Source organism: Rhea pennata, chromosome 3, assembly GCF_028389875.1.
Source record: "Rhea pennata isolate bPtePen1 chromosome 3, bPtePen1.pri, whole genome shotgun sequence".
Classification (NCBI taxonomy): domain Eukaryota; kingdom Metazoa; phylum Chordata; class Aves; order Rheiformes; family Rheidae; genus Rhea; species Rhea pennata.
Genome location: NC_084665.1, coordinates 110898389 through 110917198, shown reverse-complemented (window position 1 = coordinate 110917198; position 18810 = coordinate 110898389).

The window sequence follows — 18810 nt, the reverse complement described above, 5'->3', positions numbered from 1 at the left end:
GGGCTGCACACACCAGTGCAGAGCTAACTGATGGACTAGGTCCAAAAATCAGGAATAAGCACCTAAGTCCAAAATTAGATGCTAGATAAAGACCTGCCTACCTATAAACATCTGGCTTTTTTTTACTGTAAGTAGATGAAGTTTCTATGATCAAGTGCCTGTAGACAAAAGATTTATGTTTTGAAGTGACTGAGTTTCTCAACACAGAGCTCCTGCCTAAGCTTAGATGGGAAAATCAGTAGAGAATGCGGTTGATGAGGGCCTTGAAGGGCTCATTGTAGTAACCATTTTTGGAAACACCTCATAGCTAATCATGAGACCAAGTATTTTCATAAAGTACAGTAACAGCTGTTGTTTTCTTTTAAAACTCTGGGCCAGAAGGTGGGTGGAATGTAGTGGCCTAGCTGCTACACCATTTGCACACGCAGTGTATAACCTTATTTCCCTCCTCAGACTGAGTCAAGTCTTCATCTACTATACCATCTCACTCTACTCGTGGATGAAACGAGACACAGCTCGTTCTCCCGTTCTGTGCCTTTCCCTGTTACAGCAGTTATGGCAAGACTGGGGAGAGTACAACTCCAACGATTTCACCAGCATAACTGTTTGAAGGGGACTATTACCATCAGGCAGAAATTAATAATGCCATAACTGAGAATATGGGATGAAATTCTCTCTGACCTTCCCCTTCCCAAGCCATCAGTGTCAGAGGAGCGTTAGGGTGGCCTTGGACTCATCAAAGTAGTGCTGCATCTGGCAATGCAGCCTAGAATTTGTAATCATCGGACTTATGACCCTTCTCTTTATGCATGAGCACAACACACTTTGCCATTTGTGCAGTCATCTACACTAGTCCAAAGGGGTGGATAATCAACAGGCTGGAAAATAAGGCTTGAAGTCTATTTTATATTCATTTTGCATGGGTACGAATGACTGGACAAGTGCCAAATGATAAGGCATCAGGTCTATATAGGTGTTAAATAAACAACAAATAGTCTCCACTTTATTTCCAAGTATAATTAGTGGACAAAACTTCAATATAGCTGATAGCCAGTAACATATGAAAATCTAAAGTATTTCTACGAAACATAAAGTTCATATATTTCCACAGTATGTGAAGTTCAATAATATTCAGTAGTGCTATAATTTGTATTGAATACAAAACGTTGTAGATATCTAAAGTTTTTCCATCAAAGTTGGAATATAGTATTGGTAACTAAAATCAATAGTTAATTGAATTATAACACCACAATTAGATTACATGACAGCCATGTACTTACTTGTCAGTCAGCTGTAACTTGTGTTAATAAGACTCACTGAGCTCATTATCTTTTGTAGACTGTTAATTTCTGAAAAAAGACCTGTGAACAGAAAGGATGTTGTCTTGTTAAGCAAATGTCAGATTGTTATTGAACACTCCAGGAATAATGAAAAGAAATAATTTCCAGAGAGGATCTAAAATTATTTGGTTGACCTTTATGTTTTCTACTCCTTAATGCAGACAAGATCAGAAATGGAAAATCTCCTGATCCAGGTGTTATTAAAAGCCTATGTAAGACTTTTAATAGGATGAAGTATAGAACTAGTCTAGGAAAATTCCTATGAAATATGGATTTTTGGATTTTTAATGAATCAAACCACCTTGACAATAACCCTATCTCATCTTCTGGCCTCCAAATAATGCACATGAAGTGCCTTAAGACACAGGAATAAAAAAAAGGTTATCTGAATCACGCAATCCAGATTGCTGTTATACAGATAACTGTACAATAGACATTTCCTCCCAAAAAAAATGCAGATATAAGATTTCTTCTGATTTCCATGACCGATTTCCTGATGAATTTTATATATTTTTTCCTCTTTCTCTCAGTTTTAAAATTGGCAGTTTTGCAAAAATTTTTGTACTTGATCTGCACATGCTTGACCTTTCAATTTTTTCGTCATATCTCATCCTGTTTCTGTTACTCTAGCATATAAGATGGTCCAGCTGTATTTATTAGGGTGATCCATCAGGTTGTATCAAGCACAAAAGGCAGGTCATCGTTTGGGTGCCTAACTACCCTCTTCTTATGGTCTCTCTTCCAGCCCCTGGATACAGCATTCCCTCCAGCACTGAGAAGTCTCTGCCTTCTTTCAGTTTACAAGCATTCACTTATTCTTCTATTAGTTACTAACTACAATATTAAAAAGTGTTGGTCCCAAAATCTTTCTTGTGTGGAACAGCTCTATATTCGTCTGATAACTCCTCAGTACAATCACCGTAGACTACTCTAGAATTGTTTCTTTATCATCCATATGATTCTTATATTAAACTTCATCTCCACTTTAATCAGAATTGTTATGGGGAATTTCTACGTAAAATGTTTTTGTTATATCTAACAAGCTGTATTACTACGCTTCCCTTTTCAAAAAAGTCAGAAATCTTAACAAAAATGATACTAAGTCAATGGTAGTGGGCAGTTTCAGAACAGTTTCAGGGCCTTGACACAAATGAAATACTAACAGTCAAGAAGAAAGAGCAGGCAATTTCTAATTCAAACCTGTCATTATGCTGAATGCCTCCCAAAACTGGACAAATAAATCTGACCACACTAGCTTTGTGCCGCAAAGACCTTCTTATGTTAAACTACAAATCAAACTCAGTCTGAAAGAGAAGAATGGAATGTGGAATCTGTATTCTCTCTTTTCTTTGCTTCCTCAAGGCTAAGGAACATAGGTAGGAGAAACTGGGAGGTGTTTGCCAGTCATTTGGATAAGTATCCTGATGTTAGTATCGGCTAGCACTTTCTAAATGCAATATTTAAAAAAGGAAAATAACAAAGTTGTGCATAAGAGATAAATTATAGATATGTAACTATGAAGTAATAAAGCAGTAACCACTGATAATATATGTTCTTCTAATGATATAAAAACAATTATCAAAATACCATAAATATCAAGTAAACTTTTTTGGCAACCAATTTTCAGGATCTGTAGTCTTTATTGCTTAACCTGTCTTGATCAGCAAATTAAGTCTCACTGAGAGATTTCATCCCACAGTGACACCTACATGCTGAAGTGTCTCTGGAGTCATGAGAGCTTCCTGCTTTTCCCTCAATAACCCTGAATCACAGAATCTCCTCCACCTAACTACCTCCCAGCACCTCTGCCCTCCCCTCACTGGGCTATAAAAAGGCATCATGTGATGGAAAAGTGGAACAAGGATAACTTTGCTTTGGGTATCTCCCTCACTCTGCTGCTGTAGTAAAGAAGCTGAGCTCATAGCACAGCTCCAGCTGTGGAGAACAACTTGGATATCTGGATACAACACCAGCAGTAGTGTTGGTTTCACCAGAACTCATGATAGCAGTAGGTTGTCTTTACACTGATCATCACTAATACGTAAGCAATTCTTATGACTCCGAGTTAAAAGCCTTAAAGCAGTCACTCCCAGCTCTAGGATGCTCAGGATTTCTGCCTTAAAATCATGTAAAGCCTGTAGCTGTGTTTTCACCTAAGAGTATTCAATGGCTGTTATTATGTCTCTAAAGTAGGTGAGGATTCAGCCAAAGGCACAGTGATCATCTGAAAGAAAACAACTTTTTGCTGTTGATGGTGGGTTTTTTATTATTATTTTAAATATTCTTTTTTTTCTTTATGGTTGTTCTTGTACTCTGGTGAGCTTGTTCTGATAGAGGTAAAATAAAGGACTTTTTTTCTGAAAATAGCTGCCCCTCTCTTTACTTCAAGGAGCCTCAGTTCCCATTATGTCTGTATCTCAGACTTCACTGAGAAATTCTGAGTGCCTTAAGGGATGGGAGCTAATCCTGCATATTTTCTGTAAAAATAAAGTCTTGTGTTTGTGTACACACTGAATCTCACATTAGTTTTTCCTGTAGGAACAGGAGGAGGACTGGCCAGGTAACACTAGGTATAAATAGGTTACATCATTGAGTCAGCAGAGCTCCCTCCAGCCTGGAGTTCAGGCAGCCGCTTCAGCCTCAGTTAAGTTAGCCCTCCATGCTTCTCACCACAGTAAAAACTTTGGACAGTGAAATAATAAATTAATTACGTTACTGTGTAGATCTATTATTATTGTGCCTTTTGTTCTTTGTTCTCCATAATCTATGGAAAATAAGAACTGTGAGTAATCCTCTTCTTTGGAAAGGGTGAGGTAAAGCATTAAAAGATTATCTTATTGAGACCTAGTGGTACTAAGTTTGCTTAGCTTCCTTCTATTATTTTCCATTAACATATGTTTTGTTACTTTTAAGACTGATGCCTCAACTGTAAGTTGGTAGAACATTATCCACTGGTCTTTTCTATTCAAGAATAACCTGCTGTGCTTAAGTACAGTCTTCTGATGCTTGCCAACATCTATGATATGCATTACTGCAAAGCAATACAGTCTATTACCGTACTTTCACTTAATTCCCAAGTTTGCCTCAGGACGTGCAGTTCCACATACTGTTTTTTTTGTCGTTTAATGGATTATCACTCTGAGTTCCATATGCCTTCCTGTACCAGATCTTTTTTTCAAGAACTTCTGACTGAAGAAAGTGCACAGTGACAAAGCTGCTCGCAGTAAATCTTCAGTCTGTAATGTCTGAATTCTCTTACTTGGCAACTTCTAATTTCTAATTGAATTTAGGACTGGTAAATTTTGCACCTTCCAACGTGCTTTCCTAAAGTATTGTGTTTGCTATCCCAAACATAATCTTATCAAAGCCTCTATAAATTACTGGAATTGCAGAGTGTGTTCTTCAACTTGCAATTATTCACAGACTGCTCTATATTTTCAATTAATTTGTGTACCTCTTGATAAGAAATATCTCTCTCAGATGCTTCATAGAGTACAGTACCCTTCAAACTATAATACAGTTTCAGAGTTGCCCCCTTATGACTAGATAACTGAAGATGATAAGAATAAGTGCTTCAGAACAAGACATTATTAAAAATAGAGCTGAATGCCTTTCTTGTACCTTTTGGTACAAATCAAAATATTGTTGAAATCCTTTTTTCAATTTCACATTCACAGAGACTATCAACTGTGGAAAAGATTTTAATTGCTCCATTCCTCCAGTCAGAGTACAGTCTTGGTTCCTTTACCTTCAACCCTATGGTGTTGAGAAACCACTGAGCCACGGAAAGGGTGAGCTCTCACTGATCCACCTCACGTGTACCATGACCTTCTGCATGCAAGAGCAGCTGGCTCCAAACAGCTTGGACCACCGCACCTGTAAGGACAGTCCCCCTGAAGTGAGAGCAGGAGTGGCAGACCAGCATCTCCTGAGAGCATCACTAGAAAGGGGACAGTGAGAAGTCTCCTTACCACAGTAGCCCAGTTCTCCCTTGTCAAATTCCTGATCTGCAGATGCAGTCTCCTCTGCAGTCACTTACACACCTACTTACAGATTGAAGTTGCGTTCTTTCCACAGATTCCTTTTCCAGATCTGCTCCATTGAATCTGTTTGTGATGTCTACTAATGTCAGACAACGTCCTCTCCTGTGCTGCTGCCATGGTCATGTCTGTGGGACACTGACTTACAGTATTTTAGACCTCTACCTGAAGCACTCACACCAGGAGTGTAACTACTCCAGGATGCCCCTATAGCCAATGGAAAAGCCACTCCTGTTTCAGGGATCTGAGTTGCCCTTTGCACTTCCTCTTTCCGTGTACAGAAGAGAGAGCCCATAAAGACAGGGATCATAATTTAGAAACCTCTTCAGGAGGGAGGTATCTGGGTCTGAGAGAAAAATCGAGAGCCTAGGGACATAATGTTCCCAGTGTCTCTGGATCTGGGAATACGTACATTTTATCCTGCCAGAAATATCCAACAGGAGCAGAATTTTAGAGACATAAACTACAAAGAGCTACCGTGTTTCGGCAGAACATGTGCATATCTGGTCATGCCTGGGAAGATTTTCAAAAGAAAAACAAAAGGTGCATCTATAGTACAGCTTTTATATTTCTACCCCAAAATTCAGAGATGCTGCTGCATTGACATATATTCCTTCATTTTCTTTATCAGAAATGACTAAATCATTTCAACTTATATTTCATCATAAATTCACCTACTTTCACCCATTCTAAAGTATCAATATTGTTAATACTTGGCAAAGTTAAAAAGTGATTGAAAACATACAATGATCTTAATGCAAGACAATAATTTCAGTAATGTTCTTCATTTACCCAGTGTAAATAACTTTAGACTCTCAATCTATAGATACAAAAAACTACTTACAGCAAAATAAAAATCAAAACTTTTCCAATAAATGAACAATTTAAAATTTCCTTTAGAACTCCTTAGTCTAATCTGCACACATCTGTTCTTTTAAGCCCACTTGAATAGTACAGTCTGTATTATACTAAATTAATTAAATATTTCAATTTCAGTACTGTGAATTGGAACAATGTAAATTCAAAGAGTTTTCACTATTGAAGAGAACACTTCCTATTTGATTTAGCTTCCTATTTTTAATTGACACAATGAATATCCTTGCATTTTATAACAACTTCTTGTTATAAATGCCTTTTAGACACCATTCTTCATAGTGGTGTAGTGGAAACATAATATTATTATTGCAGTAATAACTCAACTTTGCTTTATTTTTCTTTACAAATTCTCAGGTGATTTGGGGGTATTTAGTCGGGTCACTGTAACAATCTCTCCCAAGTCAGGTCAGCAAGTTGCTTGGCAACCACGCTCAGGATTGACAAAGGCAGGCTACCTTCCCGTTTTTTTCACCTCCCCTTTAAAATCAATATGACAAGTTTGATATTGGTGATGTGAGATTAGCTGAGAAAATGCATGAAACTGCTGGAGAAGTGCATTGCTCAAGATATTCAATTTAGAAGGCGAGGTCTGGGCACATCACTCTCTCACAGCTGTGTCATTATGGTTTCCCCTACCAGTCGCATTTGTTAAAGTATTATTTACAAAGACACTGTTTCATTTAGTACATGTGCTTCATCTCAGCACTGGCTTATCTTTTTTCTTCTTTCCTTTTTTTCTTTTTTCTTTTTGAAGGAGTTCCTTTGCTGAGCAAGAAGAGATCAGCCTTGTGTTTCATGACAGTATCATTGTATATTTTGCACTGAACAGTTGAATTTGGGGTTGTTCAGAGGAGAAATTGATTACAGAGTGAGCTGTTTCCAATGCAGTACTGTTTATCTTCAAGAATATACAAACCCTTCTTTCCTCAACACATCAAAATGCAAGAGACAGTGTTCGTCACTAATCCAATTCCCTCTTTCAGCCATAGAGCCCTCCGCTTTTTTCAGTCGCTTTCTTGGTCACCGGAACAAGTTCAGTGTTTGCATTTAGTGCTCATGTCTTCAACCTCCCTTTTAAGCTTGCTTAGTCTCTCTGCAATTTTTAGAGCAAACTTACAAGATACCACTATACAACAGCAAATATATGTGTGTGTGTGTGTGTGTGTGTGTGTGTGTATACTGCCAATTTGAAACGATCTGTGCCTGCATTTGAAATCAATATTGCTATTCAAGCATGCCAGCGCGCACCATTTTAGGCACCAGAGTCAGAAATAAATCACGGCCTAAGCCAAAGCCCTCGCCGAGCTCCTGGCCGCCTCGGTGTCAGCCACGCAGCTCGTCCCCAATCAAAGAGCCGCTGCGGCCCTGACAAGTAAGGGTGGCCGCAGCTGCCTTCCTGTATAATGAGACGTGACCTTGAATAGCTTTACCCCCAAACCAAGGTGGAGCTATTCTAAATTGCTTTTGTTTCAGGAAAACAGTAGGCGGTAAGGTCAGCTCCATGCACGAGCGAGCGTAAGAAAACTGAAGGGTGGCAGGAACGCACGTCGGGTGCTGCCCGGGGTTCTTCAAAAGGGTTATTCTCCATCCCGCTCTCTCAAGTTTAATATTTTAGTGGCAGGGGAACAGACACAATCACTGAATTTCACATCTGTAATCTCACGCGCCTGCAATTATGCGAGAGACTGCAGCTGTCAGGATTTATTATCAGGATTGTGCAGGTTAGTATAGAAAGCAGAATGGAGGATAATACGATCATGATTTTCACAAAACTGATTTACAGTGTCTAGGTATTTGCGGAACTGCCCGGTGATAGGCATGCAGGCTGCTTATGTATGAACTATTGACTACTTCCCACACAGTTGTATGATTGGTTACCTTAGTCATTAGATATTTTTTCTGCTGTCTGGTTTGACAAATGAGTCTTGTAAGATGGGAGAGGGACAAAAGAGAAGCCATGAATAGCGGAGTCCTCATTTTTAATGCGCCATTACCCAAGTCTGCAGGTAAAGATGAGAATAGACTTGCTCCTAATATTTTGTGTGAACAAAAAACTTTTGTGAACGCTTTTGGCAGTTTCCAAGGAGGTATAAATATAGTCCATATGAAAAGCTATTTAGATTTCTAGTCAGTTCACAAATGTTTTTTTAAAGGTTTTGAGTAGCTAAGCTGAACCCAAAGCTTATATATATAATTTTTTTTTGGTGGAAAAGTATATTTGTTTATGTTCAAATAGTAGTTATGCTTATATCTGGCTGTCAAAAACCTTTTCATTTCGCTTACTTTCTGAGAGATGTACAGTGTGCTTTTCAAAATTGAGACAGAATATAGCAACCTGTGCAGAAAAAGCTGTCTGGTTCTTCCTTCTGGCTTCTGGAATACCCAAGAGAAAATATTTGCTCTCCCAGTGTCTCCCTTCTCCACGCGCTGTCTGATTCAGCTGAAATTCTTCTGAGAGTACTGGGTGGAGTAAAGAAGTAAACAGATAAAGAAGTAATGAAGTTGAGCAAAGAGCTCTGGCTGGGGCTAAGTTAACACAGTTGCCTATACTGTGTAATGAAATGAGGATAGTGTCAGCATTATGTTTGGATATTTCTGCCACAAAAATATTTGTTTTTATAGACAAAAAACACATCAGAGTTGCATTAGTTGAGCACTGCATTTTTTTTTTAATTCACATAAGCAAAAATGAACCATGTTGGACACCAATTTAGATGCAAACTTGTTTTGTAAATGTGTGCAAATATGAAAACATTTTAGTGATCAGTTTGTTTAGCCTTGTGAGCTTAACTGATTTAACTAGAATTACTCCCCCATGTGAAAAGCATAATCACAGAATATAGAATAATAGTTAATTTTGAAGATCATAAATTTGTTCCCAGATCTCTAGTTACTAGAAATCCACAGGGAAATATATCTTGAAAGAAGAAAGGAAAACAAAATGACTTGAACATTTTGAACATTGGATTTTTTTTTCTAAATGTATCTATTGATAGACAAACTCACATTGCAGAATTTGTTAGTCTTTGTTTCATATGACAAAATGAAACTAAAAGAGTCACTCCTTTTTCTAGAAACTATGTACCAAAACAGCAAACACATAAAATTAAAATTAAAAAGGGGAGAACTCTTGCCAAACTGAATACAGTCTCATGTAGCTGAATGTGTAATGTTTGGTGATTAAGATTGAAGCCCTTTCTTGCAGACTGTGGTGAAAAAGTGTATGAGCTGTAATCATAGCTTTTCCTTTGATCTTTAATCTAAGTGAAAGATTTCTTGAGGGTCTCACAATAACCACTGAAAGTGAGGACATTCAGGTTCTAGTAAGTGAAGACAGACAGTTTATGGCTTACACCTGAAATACGAGGGAAAAAATGACGACCTATGCTAATACCAAAATTACATTCACAGATTCACTTAGTTTCCTAAATAGCAAGTGTAGTACACAGTAAACTTACATCTATAGACAGCATGTTACTCTTTAAACATAATATTCAAGTCTCACATGGCAGACAGAACTTTTATCAGCTTTCGGTTTAATTCTTCCTTGTGTTATTAATTCAAAATGCAGATATATCAGTGGCATATCATGGTAAATTAATAGGTATAGATAAAATCTTCTATAAATATTCATTACACCTCATTATTGCAAATTAATGAGTAAGATTTTAAAATTAAGGGTAGTCACATTTGGAGATATGTATCACTTTTCGTACATATGAGACATAAGAAATAAATTATACTGCAAAGCAAATTTCTAGTTCACTCCAAGGGTGGCCCTGAGAGTCTGACAGTATATTCTAAGTGGGATAAGCAGATTGACTAGAAAGCAAAGACAGGATTGCTGCTTGCTTTAGGTATGATAAACAGTTGTCCAGAACATTCGTTTTTAACATTTCTTGCATTACTATGTCTTATGCTCAAATAATTCTGCTCTAGTGTTATGGCTACATCCCTACCACTTGGCAGAAGTGGCCCTGAGGTCATATTCAAGCTTATATCTGCTACTTGTTCACAATAGATCAGCCCAGTTAAGACTCTCAGTAGGGTAACCACAAGTCCCAGGTTTCTGCGAGCACACCCAGGACACACTTACACGCTTATCTGTCCTGTACATGGGACACAGTAACTTGCGTCTCATCTAGCAACCTCCATCTACATTCTCTGCATTTGCAGTGATGTCAAGTGACTTTTACTTCTGATACTGACATTATGGAAGAAGGGATCTGAAGATGCATAGAATTCAAAATGAGTTTTGGTAGCCTATTTTTGGTAGACAAAACGAAGTGCTGTGGTATCTTTGTGGGATTAAATGCTCAGACTTCCAGAGTGCTGCAACACAAATGAGCTCCAGAGGTCTCTGCAAAGTAAATTATTTCTTGATTCTGTGAAAGTTGGGCTTTGTAATCCAATGGTGCAGGCAGCCCTCCAAAAGTGGACTGTCTTAATTTACAGTCCTTACTGGAGAAACATCTTAGCTATTTTGCATTTAAAGACATGGAACACAATATAGAAATTTGGATGAGGGAAGGAGGGACTTTAAATTCATGTGGAAATGCTGTAATCACTAGGTCATTTTGAAAAAGGAGAATGGTACCATTGCCTGCTACTCCAAACATTTTTCTGGAAAGAAATCATAATGCAAAATACTAACATAATGCAGAATGCACACCTCAGGAGCAGGAGCACCATGCTGCCTAATTGCAGAACCACAGCAGGACACTAGGTCTAGGAAAGACAAACAAGCCAGTATTTCAGAATATTAGTCAACAATGTGAATTCCACTCCTGAAGCAAAGTGCCCAAGTTTTAGGAGTCTCAGCAATTACTGTCATAATGTTCTGTGTCTCTTTGGAGGCCTTGGAGCAGTGGGCCATCAAATGAATACAACAGGAAATGAGTTCTTGTTGTATTGGGTACTGTACAGTGCTAGGTGCAGGTGTAAAACTAGAGTTAGATGTAAAATTTACCTTGAGGCTCCATGAACCTCATGGAACCTGGAGAAAAAACATTATATTAAAGCCAGGAGGATGTGAAATCAGACGTGAGGTTAGAAAAAGGTATATTAGACTATTTTCATTGACAGAACCTGCATCAGTTCTTAAAAGGAAATTTAAAAATGAGAATTTTCATTCCAATGGAAATATGAAAGAGTCTAAATAGTCACATTCCTTCTAATAAGTCTATGAAGAAAAAAAAAACTCCAAACCCTTGCAGTCCTATCTTAGAAAATATCATAGCACTTCATTAGAATTATAATTGCAGTCTTTTCATTGTAATATTAGTCTTTAAAAGTTCCTTAAGGCTGGGATGTGTGCAACTAAATCTAGGCATCTTAAACTTGATTTCTAGTCTGCTTAAATCATTGCCTAAAAATATAAAGAAAAAATGTCTTCCAAAAATGTATAAAAATGTTCCAATATTACAGAGACTCATGTGCGATATTAATTTAGCATAGGTCTTTTAAGATGAATTAGAGGGAAAAAAACAACAGTGTTTTCTCAGATTTTTCAGATTTTTCATTTTTTTCAGATAATTCACAGTGTTCTGTGATAAATGAGTGAAGGACATGGTTATAAATCACACCTCTGAAAATGCCTCTTTCTGCCCACGTGTTACAGAGAGACCCTCAACAACATCCTAGAAAGGTGGTTAATGAATCCCACCACTGGGAGACCTAACAAGCATTTCTTACATGTGAATTCATCTCTTTTATTTTCATCTTCTGGATTCCTGGTTCCTCAATCACAGAAGAATTAGATGAAAAGCTGGTCTCCTCCCTTTAAAACTTGCTATGGGCTTGCTCTTGCCTATTTTTTGCCTTCCTCCTTGCTGGCTCCTCTCACTGAGCTGACAGTGGCTTTTCTCAGTCTCCTCATTCCGTGTTGCTGCCATGGGTCAGACATCTCCCTTGTCTGCAACTTCTGCCATCTGAGAGGAAAAAAACCTTTTTCCATCTCACAAACCCTCCACATACTTTATTTTCAAAGCTCAGACAGGAAGATTTCTCTTGGTGGCTTGCTTAGCTTATTTCTCCTTCTGTCTGCTTTTCAGTTTTGAGTTGATATTATTATTTAATCCTAAAGCATTCTCGTAATTAATGTCTAAAAATATGAATAAAATTCTCTTAACCTCAAGTGTGTAAAATAAAGTTCCAGTGTTTCAAAGACTCATACAAATGATAAAATTAATATAGGGTAAATACTTCCACTGATGTATCTGAGACTTAGGTAAATAAAATTTGACATATATTCTAGGAATGGGGCTTACCTTTGCCATGAAGAAAGATGAGGGCTTTAAAAATGAGCATCATTTGCAAGTGTCCATTTAAACCATGGAAACCAAATTATGTGACCTTTGTCAATAGGATTTTTGCCTGACTAATGAAAGAAGAAAAGACTGAAATATTTTGCTGAGATTAATAACAGCACAAGAGGTATATTCATACCATCCTCTGTTGTCAGTGGATACACAGTCAAACCTTTGTTAGAGAGTACCCATCCTCCCTCCATATGGGAGATACAAATCAAGTCTTTCTCAAGAGAAAAAAGTGTCCTTTGCTCCTTAAAAAGAAAATTAAAATGTACTTTGGAATGTTTTTTTTTATTATTATTTTTATAGATACTGCCACAAAAGAAATATAACTTAAGACACAGAACAGTTTTAGTGTGTAAACTTCTGGTGCCATATAATATGTCTTAATAGTATAGGTTTAATACTAACTGTGCCCCAGTAATTTAATAATTCTGTGGGAAGACTGCTAGGTTATAGAGGATATTTGTCTTGTGATTTCTTTGTGGCAAATCAGAAATTACAGCAGTGCTCAAAGGAATAGAAATCTTAGATACTCCTGACCTTCACTGAAACCCCTTTCGTCACTTGTCAGTTCTTTAAGGGGCAATTTAATTGTAGCTCTTTGGCGGTGACAAGGTAAGTGCTGGCATTTTGGCACTGTCATTCATTAACCTCATGCAATGTCAGCAGCAGTGCCTCAGACATGTCACCATTCCCCCAGCGATGGCAAGCTGACTTTTAGGACATATGTTATTCCAGAGATGCCTACTAGACAAGTCTGCATGCCTTACATTTTTATGTATCAGGCATCATTTGTGAATTGTTTATGCGGTTAAATAGTTCCAAGAGTAAAAACAATTCATCTATATACCAGAAGAAGAAAATCTGCTATGTGCCATGAGCAGAAAACTATCTGTATTGTTTATGCTGCTCAGAAATGAAAAAAAAAGAAAAGCCTGGAATTTAGACTGAGAGTGAACAACAATATATTATCATAATACATGAAGGCTTAATAAAATTTTTTCACATACACATTTTTGAAACATAATTCAATAAGTAAAATGCCAGAATACAAAGCACACAATATGCATTATGGTTATCATTATTTATTCTGCATCCTTATCTGCATATTCCTATTTCTGCATCCTTATAAGAAATCAGACTATTAAGAATGAATAGGTTGAGGGGAAGAATGGATGCTAGGAACTGTTTGCTGATAACAACAATAATTGCCAATGTCTAGAAAAATTGCATATATTTGATTGCATGTTTTCTCTACTCTTTCTTCATTAAGGCCTCAGAGTGACTGGGGATTCTGTGCACTACTGCAATATAAATGTTAATAACAACAATAATAATAATAAATGAACTTGAAATCACTTTGCAAAATGCACTGCAAGAGGACTAAAGATCACTGAAAAGTAATGTAGTTATAGAAATATTATACTTGTCTCAAGACATAAACACTCGAATCTAGATTTTAAATAACAGAGATACTTTTTTGTTTGTTTGTTTCTATCTATTTTTTTAACTCCTTTAAAATCTAGATCCAAGTTGTGTCTGGATCTCAAATCTTTCCCAGATTTCCCAGGTATATGAAAGCATGGAAGCTATTCTGACCAGTCCAGAGCTCAAACTAGCATCCAGATATTCCCAGTGCCAGAAATCGCAGAAATGAGAATAAGCAGTTTTGGAGTTCATTAATTCATTTAAAATAGCCTAACAATGTTCTTTTCTTGAAGCAAAATGAAAGCATTTACTTGCGTTGCTGAAACAGCCTCTCAAAACAGCACATAGAAAGGAGCAAAGTAGTAATCAAAAATTGACAGGATTAAGTTTAACAGAGATGCATGAGGAGAAAGTTGAAAGACATTCTACCAATCATGCAAAACCTATAAATATACAAATATTTTGACCATTTTCTTTCTTTCTCTCTCTCTCTCTTTTTTTTTTTTTTTTTTTTGCCTTGGAGAGTTGTCATTTGATATTGCTTAAGAGACACTATCCATGAATACGCAAATGAGAATAGAAAGTACAAAGATACAGTAAAAGGTAAGACAGAGGTAGAGAAACAAAGTGAACTTAAAGAAAGGTTTGTCAAAAGAGACTGAGGTGAGTTTCTTCAGAGGCTGAAGGACATTATAACAAGAATACTAAGCTTTTCCTGTCAGTAGAGACTACATAACAAATGAAGTATGCTTCAAATGTACATATCTCACAGCTTAAAATAAACATATAGGTCTGGTATTGAGGTGAAATTGCAGGGAAAACCAATTACTCATATAATTACTATTGCATAGTTAAGAAATTAAATTTCTATCTTAGAAATTTTTGTAACTTCCGTATTTAGGAATATGAATTTTTTTTGGATGTCTAGCTATAACATAGCAACATTTTCCTAGGATAAGATTTAAATATTTTATTTTGTTAAATTACAAGTAATTTGTTTGTTTTTAAACCTAGCAAAGATTCAAAATCTATCATTGTTAAAAAGCTAAAACAATATCCTTTTACATCCAAAATATTTTCCTTTCATTTTTAAGAAATATTGATCATATCACTATTTTTTGAAAAATATTTAGTCAAAGCAGCAGCTTCCAGAGAAAAAGGTTTAAATTGGTTATTTCTGTCGGTTCTGCTACTGACTTTAATAGAAACCATGTAGGTGAAAGCAAGGGCATTTCTGAGAATGTGAGAGACTAGTGTGTGAGCAGGGTAGCTGAAACTCTAGACAGGTGCTAGTTAAATGAATTGCAGCAATTGCTGAGGGCCAAAAACAGACACTTCAGTGCACCATTATATAGTATACCTATAAAGAAACAATAATCATTTCTGAATGTTTTATTAGACACAAAGGTATGCATTATATAAAAATATAATTCAACAAGAAAAATGCTATTCGTGCTAAAGAAATGTTAAATGTTTAGAATGCATTAATGACATCTGTAGTGAAGACTTTCACAGTCAAACAAGTGGTGATAGATGTAAAGAGAGAAAAAAAAGAAAAAAACTTAATCAGAGAGTTAGCATCCTATTCAGTGAAATCAGTTCCATACTGATTTCCAAACCAGCTCCTGGTTTATACCAGGCAGTTTAAGATTCCTCTGTTTCAAGGAATATCATTGCACTAAGGAGCTACAGCTTAGACCCACACTTTTTGCCAGGAGGGCCCATTGCACATTTGCCAACCATACTAATTGATCCAAGAGTATTTGTTACAGCAGTTTAAGAGAATTTGGATTCTGTCTCTCTGTTTTATTCCCCCCAAGGGCTAGTAATACTGATGAGTGATCTCCCTTCCTAGTACACAGAGATGTGGAGACACAACACTAATTGCTGCCCTGACAGTTTCCAATTTGATGACCAAAAACCAAACCTAAGCAAAAAAAAAAAAAAAAAAAAAAAGTGCAGGAATGATTGGATGGAAAGATTATGACGAATCTCTGAGGGCTTTTTTTGTCAGTTTATCCAATTCCTTTCCAGAGCTAAATTACTTCTCAAATATTAACCACAACATTACAAAATTTTAACATTTTCTGCTGCTAAATTAGATTCATTTCTTTCACTGCACAAATAACAAAATACAAATTTTCAGTGGAAGGAGCAAGTTGTAAATATTCTCATAAGGGACTGATGATCCTGCTCTGCCTTGCTTGTTTTCCTTCTAAATAGAAAGTCACATCATGCTCTACCTTAAATTTATATTGGTCCCCACTTCACTGCTAGCTCATGTAGGGGGCTTCTCAGATGATTAATCCTGAAGTAATAAAGGGTTGGATGGAGTCCTTCCCCCCCATGAATGGGAAAGATGTACTACTGGTTCTGGAAAACCAAGTACATGATGTGAAGGCAGAAATGATTCGCTATCTTGACTTAATATGAACTTAATCAGAAAGGTGAGACCACTTAAATGACATGGTTCTCTGCCTGAGAAAGTCAGCATGGAAGGAAAGCAACAACAACAACAAAAAAAACCTGGCTTATTAGCTCCTCCCATACCAAATTCTGGTCTACTTTAACCATAATTTTATCAGAATTAAGTCCAAGGAAATTTAATCACTTAGTGAAAGTCAAACAAGGGATTTCTCTCCAGACCTAGACAGATACTTGTTTGTTTCTGTTTATGCCTGAATATAAGAGTCTGTAGCCATTGGAGTTGCCACAGGGTATCTGTGTGGGAAGGTATGTGGTTGCATGTTTGACATACTTGAGAGTATCTCAAATGTTACTCGATGCTATGCATAGGTAAGTAATCCACATCCTTAAACTTAGCTGTTTATAACATAGGTTTCTGTATGGCCTCTGTCTAGAAGCATCGCCTAAAAGCCAAGACATATGCAGTCAATACAACCAATGGAGACTGAAGAGAAATTCAGATCACACGAATGTGTTGGGTCATCTGAAATGCTCTCTAGGCTTCACTGACTCTACTGATAAGATCTTTACGGATACTCAGAGATGTTTGAACAGATTCTAAACTATTCTTAGACATCTTAAAAATATTCTCTCCAGATGTTATCCCTGCAAAAGGTTTATCTTTTCATCCTATAACATCAGGCCTCATTTTTCATCCACAGAGCAATATAGCAATTGTTTAAGGTTACTGTAAATATATCAAAGGCAAAACAAGAGATAGAGTCTTTCTTTTACAAAGGAGTAACAAAATACATGAATTTTGGTTTTAATTATGAAATTACTTCATCTTGGAATAAGACAGTTGCTGTCACTGCTATATCAAAGGTTTGTCAGACTAGGATAATATGTAGCTTACTAAGCACTCATTTTGACGGGAGTACCTTGGACTGCGCTAGGAGAACCAGTATTTCCAAATTTTTGCTGAAAAAGAGAAAGCTGAGAGCAGAGAATTGCCAAAGGCTGAACAAAAGAATGATAGTGCATATAATTTTGAAAGACTCAAAGAGCAGGTGAGCAAGTTTTAAGTGGGAGACAGGAAGCTCCATGTATGTTTTCATAGCAAAATAATCTTTTGTAAATGCAAGACCAGCCAAAATCATAGAAAAGTAATCTCCATCAAAGGGAGGGAGTGAAAGAGTATGATTCAGTGGAAAGAAAAACATGTATCGAAAAGAGGAGTCAGGGAGTCTTGAAAGGATGCTGTCTTTGGCTAAAATTCCCGTGAGAAATGGAAGAAACTCTGATAAAGGAATGTATGTAAGTGTGTGTTCATTACTTTTCATAGGTCTGTGCATTTTCCATGCTACAGAGTTACAAAAGACTCTTGAAGCATATGCCTTTTTCCACATGCATTTTAATCCAGGTAAGAATTAAACAGTAAAATGGAGTATCTAGAGCTAACTCTATACTGCTAGATACATGGAACAAAGGCTGGTTCTCTGGCCCTGAAGCCAGTTGACATGACTCAGGTTATTTGCATGCAAATAAACTCTCCTCATTCCCAAAACACAGCAGCCCTTACAGCAAACCTGGGGCAGCCCCCGACTTGCTCCAGCCTCAGGCAGCACCTGGTGGAGCCGGCCCTGTGTCTATGAAGTGACTGCAGATTTTGCTGACAAGATGAGCTTTTGGGTGTTGGCAGATGAAACAAAGGGGACTTTGGCAGGTGGCCCCCATGCGCAGGACCCAGGCGTCCACCCCCACGAGCACCAGGGCTCAGCCTGGGCTCCAGCTGTGCAACGGCAGCCTGACAACATTCATGTTCAGGGGATTTGCGAGTGCACATCAATTTACTCTCTTCATTTCCCCTTTTCTCTTCCACTTCCCTCCCTCATGTCTTTTCAATGTTTTATCTGCCATTAAAAAAAGCTTTAAAATAATATTTGGCACTTATAGTTTTTTCTTTTTTCTAGTTCACACTCAAACCTGGCCAAGTTCATACTTTATACAAACAGACATGCAGACACTTTCAGGAACCTCTAATGCACTATCCCATATTTTAGTACCATTCATTCTTTTTCACAGTTATAAAAATCTTCCCTTAATGTATAAAGGTATTGCACAGGATAAATAAATTCAGTTTTAATGTCAGGGATTGTTTGACTCCAGATTTTCAAAACATATAGTGAACTTCAACTCTGAAACCACATTTCAGAACATTTCCAGGCAAAGGGTGTTTTGCACTAGCCCATATGCTTACGTGATATAAATCAACATACTTTCATAAATTTAATGAAACTGTATTCTGCTCCTGTTTGCCTTCAGTGAGATTATCAATGCAAATTATCCAGGTCACAGATTGCCACGTCACCCCAGACCTCAAAGTGTTACTACTTAAAGCACAAT